Source organism: Notamacropus eugenii, chromosome 5, assembly GCF_028372415.1.
Source record: "Notamacropus eugenii isolate mMacEug1 chromosome 5, mMacEug1.pri_v2, whole genome shotgun sequence".
Taxonomy (NCBI): Eukaryota; Metazoa; Chordata; class Mammalia; order Diprotodontia; family Macropodidae; genus Notamacropus; species Notamacropus eugenii.
Genome location: NC_092876.1, coordinates 344,926,137 through 344,932,422, shown reverse-complemented (window position 1 = coordinate 344,932,422; position 6,286 = coordinate 344,926,137).

Genomic DNA, 6,286 nt, shown 5'->3' with positions numbered 1-6,286 from the left:
CCAATTTACATGATGTCATTTCCATGCTGGCAAATGAGCAGCTTGGTTAGAACAACATTTGTGTGGGTGGCCTCCTTTCCAGGCTTTCTCTGGCCAATTCATTGAGAGCAGTACAACTGCTTCTTGGGACTGTCACCATAGCACTTTCCTCTCAATTCAATTCAGTAAGCTTCTTCTATGTGTGAGACTTTTTGCTGGGGCTCTGATCATATTACCACAGTGTACTGGAGCCAGCTCATACCCAAGCAAAAAAGTCAATTGTTGAATTTTCAACATGAACATTTACACTTCTGAAATTGGCAAATGCTACAAACCAAGACTTATTTATAGTTTTGTTGATTCCTAGACTTAAGGAAGTGATTAAAGTATTAATAATGTAAGTTAAACAAAAAAGTGAGTTCTGAGTACAATTTTTCTCCACACAGACCCTCCATTTAAGCAAGGAACTCAGAGAAGCCCTCTCATCATTTCCCACCTGCTATACTTTTCTGATCTTCATCATCCCTCCTACCATGGGTCCACTTTCCATCACCCCCAGCTTCTTGTTATATGTTATCTTTCTTTGTGCTTCTTGAGGGTACGATCTTTTGCCTCTCTTTGCATCCCCAGAAATTAGCCCAGTGACTAGCAGATAGTAGGCTTTCTTTTTGTTAAATATTTGCAGGTATTTAATCTAGCTGGGGGTGGGGGGTGGAGAGCAAAAATACATATGGCACTCCTTGACCTCAAAAAGTTATTTCAGCTGAGATTATCTTTCTTATTTTTTGTTGCTACCACTTTCCTCTTCCCCTTTCTTGGCTCAGGCTGGCATGATCACAGGGTCAGTAAACCAGATATTTGACTGACTTCAGGGATTTGTGTCCCCCTCCATTCTTTGCTGTGGAAGACTTATTACACAGATTGTCTTAAAAATGAGAAGGGCATTGACTTCAGTCATTTCTTCTGCTCCTCATCCCCCAATCAGTACTGTCCCTGAAAGTCCGGGATGTACAGCTACGGGACCTGAAAATGACTCATGGAAACCCAGCTTATGTCAGGCACTGTTTGAGAACTGTTGATCTATAACATCATCCTCATCCCTCTCCTCTCTCAGATTTCTGGGAAAGAACCAACTGTCATTAGATGCACCATACCTCCAATAAGTTTGGCCACAGAACATTTTGTGGCTTGACTTATATTAATGTTATCTGTAATGCTTGGGATGAGGGTGGTGGTAACTCAGGGGCATGAACACATCCTTGGGATAGTCAATCAATAAATATTAAATGCTTACTATGTTAATTGCTGGTGATACAAAGAAAGGCAAAAGATTCTGCCCTCAAGGAGCATGGGGGGAAACAACACATAAAAAGAAGTGAAAGGGAGGAGTGTAAATGCGGATTAATGAAGTCCAGAGGAGTACAGCCAATGTGAGATAGCTGTATTAGGTGCCTTCCTTAAATGGAGAGTCTGGGTGGAATTCTCCACTGTCACCTTCTACCCTTCTCAGTCTGAAAGATGGAGGGGCCCTGGAAGAGGGGATACTGAAAGAAGAGTTTCAGAGCTGATTTTGATTCAGGAGAGAATAAGTTTGCTGCAAATTTAAAGTAAAATAGAGGAAATTAATCCTATTTTTACATCCTCCAAAATGGTCATATGTAATAAGCATTTTTGATAATGAATTTCGGGGGGCGGAGCCAAGATGGTGGAGTAGAAAGACACATATACGCTAGCTCCGAACCCACAGCCCATAAAATGGCTGTAAAAAAAGAACTCCGAACAAATTCTGGAGCAGCAGAAGCCACAGAACAATGGAGCTGGCGAGATTTCTGTTCCAGAGAGCCTGAAAACCTCTCGCAAAAGGTCCATAGTGCTGTGGATGTGGAGCCGAGAACAGCCCTGCATTGGCCACAGTGCCAAGAGGAGAGGATCCAAGCAGGCTTCAGGGATAGAATCTCCAGCAGCCACGCAGTTCACTCCACCCACAGGTGACAAGGGTCGGTGAGAGGGTCTCTTCGGCGGGTCGAGAGAGGAGTGGGGTGCCCCCATAACTCAGGCCCCCTCAGGAGGCAGCAGCTGAGGCAGGAGCAGATAGGGGCTCCCCAAGCAGGCAGGAGCCCGCATCCATTGTTGAAGGTCTCTGCATAAACCCCCTGAGGGAGCTGAGCCTGTGAGGTGGCCCTGCCCCCACCTGAGCACCTGAACTTGATCTCACACGGAAAAGCAGCCCCACCCCCCCAAAGCCCTGAGGCTTGGGAACAGCATTTGAATCTCAGACCCCAAGCTCTGGCTGGGCATTTCTGGAGGTGAAGTGGGTGTGAAGAGAATATTCAGAAGTCAAGTCACTGGCTGGGAAAATGCCCAGAAAAGGGAAAAAAAATAAGACTATAGAAGCCTACTTTCTTGGTGAACAGGTATTCCCTCCCTTCCTATCTGATGAGGAAGAACAATGCTTACCATCAGGGAAAGACACAGAAGTCAAAGCTTCTGTATCCCAGCCCACTCAATGGGCTCAGGCCATGGAAGAGCTCAAAAAGGATTTTGAAAATCAAGTTAGAGAGGTGGAGGAAAAGCTGGGAAGAGAAATGAGAGAGATGCAGTCAAAGCATGAACAGCAGGTCAGCACCCTGCTAAAGGAGACCCAAAAAAATGCTGAAGAAAATAACACCTTGAAAAATAGGCTAACTCAATTGGCAAAAGAGGTTCAAAAAGCCAATGAGGAGAAGAATGCTTTCAAAAGCAGAATTAGCCAAATGGAAAAGGAGATTCAAAAGCTCACTGAAGAAAATAGTTCTTTCAAAATTAGAATGGAACAGATGGAGGCTAACGACTTTATGAGAAACCAAGAAATCACAAAACAAAACCAAAAGAATGAAAAAATGGAAGAGAATGTGAAATATCTCATTGGAAAAACAACTGACCTGGAAAATAGATCCAGAAGAGACAATTTAAAAATTATGGGACTACCTGAAAGCCATGATCAAAAAAAGAGCCTAGATATCATCTTTTATGAAATTATCAAGGAAAACTGCCCTGAGATTCTAGAACCAGAGGGCAAAATAAGCATTCAAGGAATTCACAGATCACTGCCTGAAAGAGATCCAAAAAGAGAAACTCCTAGAAACATTGTGGCCAAATTTCAGAGTTCCCAGGTCAAGGAGAAAATATTACAAGCAGCTAGAAAGAAACAATTCAAGTATTGTGGAAGTACAATCAGGATAACACAAGATCTAGCAGCTTCTATATTAAGGGATTGAAGGGCATGGAATAGGATATTCCAGAAGTCAAAGGAACTAGGACTAAAACCAAGAATCACCTACCCAGCAAAACTGAGTATACTTCAGGGGAAAAATTGGTCTTTCAATGAAATAAGAAGACTTTCAAGCATTCTTGATGAAAAGACCAGAGCTGAGAAGAAAATTTGACTTTCAAACACAAGAATGAAGAGAAGCATGAAAAGGTAAACAGCAAAGGGAAGTCATAAGAGACTTACAAATGATGAACTGTTTACATTCCTACATGGAAAGATAATATTTGTAACTCTTGAAACTATTCAGTATCTGGGTACTGGGTGGGATTAAACACACACACACACATGCACACGCACACACACATAGAGACAGAGTGCACAGAGTGAATTGAAGAGGATGGGATCATATCTTAAAAAAATGAAATCAAGCAGTGAAAGAGAAATATATTGGGAGGAGAAAGGGAGAAATAGAATGGGGCAAATTATCCCTCATAAATGAGGCAAGCAAAAGACTTATTAGTGGAGGGATAAAGAGGGGAGGGGAGAGAAAAACATGAAGTTTACTCTCATCACATTCCACTAAAGGAAGGAATAAAATGTACACTCATTTTGGTATGAAAACCTATCTTACAATACAGGAAAGTGGGGGATAAGGGGATATGCAGGGTGGGGGGGATGATGGAAGGGAGGGCAGGGGGAGGAGAGAGCAATCTGAGGTCGACACTCATGGGGAGGGAAAGGATCAAAAGACAGAATAGAAGTAATGGGGGACAGGATAGGATGGAGGGAAATATAGTTAGTCTTATACAACACGACTATTATGGAAGTCCTTTGCAAAACTACACAGATTTGGCCTATATTGAATTGCTTGCCTTCCAAAGGGAGGGGGTGGGGAGGGAGGGAGGAAAAGAAGTTGGAACTCAAAGTTTTAGGAACAACTGTCAAGTACTGTTCTTGCCACTAGGAAATAAGAAATACAGGTAAAGGGGTATAGAAAGTTATTTGGCCCTACAGGACAAAAGAGAAGATGGAGACAAGGGCAGAGAGGGATGATAGAAGAGAGAGCAGATTGGTGATAGGGGCAATTAGAATGCTCGGTGTTTTGGGGTGGGGGGAGGGGACAAAAGGGGAGAAAATGTGGAACCCAAAATTTTGTTAAAAGTTAAATAAATAAATAATTAAAAAAGAAGAAGAAGAAGAAAAAGAGGCTCTTGACTTTCCTTCAGAGCATCTGTATCCAGATTAACTAGGGTGAAGACACAGTCTGAGATCAAGAAAACAGAATCCAAACCAAGAAGCAGAGGAAGCAATCAGGAAACAAAGTTAGGGGTTAGCTACTGACACTAGATAAAAAACATGGGAGGTCAGGGTATAAATGAGGGGTGGGGCAAGGACTAAGATGAGAGATAAATAGCGCAATAGCAAGTCAGAAGAGGTAAAATATGGAAGGCACAGAGGGAGTTACCCTCTGTAAATGGTAACTCTAGAAGCTTTCCTCAGCCTCAAGTATTCATTGAAGCACCTAATTTTCCTACCAGGAAATAGTAACAATTTGTATTGAAACTGTGGGTTTGTGTGTATAAAATATCATTTCATAACCAGAACAAGTTCATAATATAGGTAGTGTTTCATCATCGGTCATCATTATTATTACTCCTTTTAACTGATAGGGAAACTGAGGATCACAGAAGTTATATGACCTGAGCAGATCACCCAGTCAAAGAGTGGTAGAGCCGTGAGGACTTACATCCAAGTGTTTTGCCTCCAAATTTAGCTCTTTTATTGAGTCGGAATGGAGAAGTATAAAAAACACTGAATTTGTAATCAAAGGACTATAATCTGAATGCTACATCTGTCGCTTATTAGTGATATGACCTTGGGAACATCCTTTAATTTCTCTGATACTGAATTTCCTCATCTGTAAAATGAGAGGGTTGCACTCAGTGACTTCAAAAGTTCCTTCCAACTACATCTATGAGCCTTTCTACTACCTCCTGCTCTCTGTGAAAAGAATAAGGGAACTACTCACTGTCATTACTTTGGGTTTCTCAGTTTTGCTCCTTTGGAAAACTACTCAGATTTATAGAGTTGTTAATATAGATTTATAGAGTTTATATATACAAAACCCTCTATGGTGTACCAAGTAGTTTTAGGGATGGTGGTGTTTGAGCCCTGGGAGCTCACCTCTCTCTCTCTCTCTCTCTCTCTCTGTCTTCCCATTTCTATCCCAGTTTTAACCATGACCAACTAGACCTGCCTGCATAGCAGCAGGGGGTGTGCTCAGCTCTTCCGTCCAATGACTGACATGACTACAGCCATTCCTGTGGTGTCAGGGCTATGACTCAGACTTCAGAGCATATTTGAAGGATATTGCTTCTCAGCTGCCAGGGATGACATTTTGCTAGCTGACTAGCATCCTGTGGTCACTTTCCCAACTCTTTATTCTCTCTCCTACCTACCTCCTCTCCCACTTGCTCCCATCATTCCCCATCTACTCATCCTTTCATTCACCTTCCTGTTAAGCAATGTACCTTCTCACTTCTCCACCCACACAATCTTTTGAATGAGTGTCTGTTTCTGTATACTGTACCTGGATGTGTGCTTATCTATCTGCATCCATGGATGCTTAAACTGTATTTTGTTTTCTCCTGGGGGGGAATATAAATTTTAGTGATTGTATTTACCTGAGGTAATCACAGGTTACATGGGTCTCCTCCACACCAATAGGTTAGTCAAAAGATGAACACTGAAGGCTCCACATGGGAAAGAAATGGATTCTTGTCCACCTTGCAGCTGCAAATGTGCTATCTTTATCCCAACCTTAAATTTTCCAGAGCCAGACCTGAACTCAAAGATTCAGGCCAGTGGATCCCTCAATGTTCTAGATTACTTGGTTATATTTCAGGATCAAAGGAAAACCTAGGTTTTGTACCCCATGGAAAAGTAATGTACTCCTTGGGGATAGTCTATGGTCAGTTCAGGTCATTTGGAGGGTTAATATATGAAGATATCTGTTTTACATGGATAGTCTGATGACATTGTTAATAGCCAAAGCCA